This window comes from Strix aluco, chromosome 1, assembly GCF_031877795.1.
Source record: "Strix aluco isolate bStrAlu1 chromosome 1, bStrAlu1.hap1, whole genome shotgun sequence".
Taxonomy (NCBI): Eukaryota; Metazoa; Chordata; class Aves; order Strigiformes; family Strigidae; genus Strix; species Strix aluco.
This window is the reverse complement of record NC_133931.1, coordinates 1,960,189-1,961,500: the sequence shown is the minus strand read 5'-3', so window position 1 is coordinate 1,961,500 and position 1,312 is coordinate 1,960,189. Positions and strand designations below refer to the sequence as shown.

Below are 1,312 nucleotides of genomic sequence, written 5' to 3'. Positions count from 1 at the left end.
AGAGGATTGGACTGCAGCCACACTCACATTATCTCCTATGGAGCATCTCCCTGTGCCATTTTCAGAGACAGAGAACTAAACTAGATGGACCATTGAGCTGACCTAGGAGGACACATTTTATTTTCCTAGGTGCCTGGTGCTTTTTAAGAAGCCTGAGAGCATTCAAGCCAATTTACAGGGCTGAAACATGTGAGACAGGTCATGAAGAGAATCTACAGTCCACTGGAGTAAGAACTGTGGAACAGCTGGGATAGCCTAAGGTATCACAAATAATACTGAATGCGTATATTTAGGCAACTTGAATGGAGTTCTTGTGGTGGGATTTTGAGATGAAAGGCATGGTTCAATTGCCTGCAGGACAATAGGTAAGTCAAACTCCACTCAAATCCCAAAGGCATGAGGGGTTTTCCTACCCTGGGTGTCACTAGTCCCTGGTTGTTTTATTTGTAGGGACACTGCTTCTGCACAGCAGACTAAAGATAGAAGTCTGGGACAGTAGTGAACTCGGGGGAAACAACTACAGTGTCAAGAAGTAAATCACAGAATAGTCTCTCTGCTGCATTCTCCCAGCTCCTAGCAATCTGTAGATTAAAGACTCCTCAAACTGGAGAAGAAAAATGGTTTTAGGGTAACCTGTCTGTAACACTTTCTGATGAAACTCACTTCCTGTGTTTCCCTCATTGCTTCTGAAACCCTCTTTAGTTCAGCCATGCACGAAGTCCCATGGAATGCCTGGAGAGGAGAAGACTCAGGGCAATTTCATAATTGTATATAAGTATCTGAAGGAAGAGTGTAAAGATGGAGTCAGGCTCTTTTCAATGATCCTCAGTGACAGGACAAGAGTCAAGCATCCACTGAGCCAGTTCAAACGGTAAAAGTCTGAAAGATAATTATATTCCAACAGGTTCTGTGAAAATTAGTGCCCCAGCAGAGCTGAAGTAGCTCAGCTGGGAGAGCGTTAGACTGAAGATCTAAAGGTCCCTGGTTCAAACCCGGGCTTCAGCAGTGTTTTCCTGCAGGTTTTTGTGCCCAGTGTTGGGTTCTTCAGTACAAGAGACATATGGAGCTACTGAAAAGTCCAGTAAAAGGCCAGGAAGATGATGAAGGGCCTGGATTATCTCTCCTATGAGGAAAGGCTAAGAGAGCTGTTCAGCCTGGAGAAGAACAGTATGAGCAGGTATCCTATCAGTGTATATGAATACCTGAAGGGAGAGTGCAAAGAGGATGGAGCCAGGCTCTTTTCAGTGGTTCCCAGTGACAGGACAAGAGGCAATCGGCACAAAATGCAACACAGGTGGTTCCCTCTGAACAT

The 1,312-nt window shown here is 45.0% G+C and overlaps 1 non-coding gene across 1 annotated transcript; it reads left to right on the top strand.

The window, feature by feature from the left end:
- The first annotated feature begins 932 nt into the window (after positions 1-932).
- On the top strand, positions 933-1,005 carry TRNAF-GAA (transfer RNA phenylalanine (anticodon GAA)). The gene has a single exon. It is a non-coding gene; the product is annotated as a tRNA-Phe (tRNA).
- Positions 1,006-1,312: the final 307 nt, after the last annotated feature.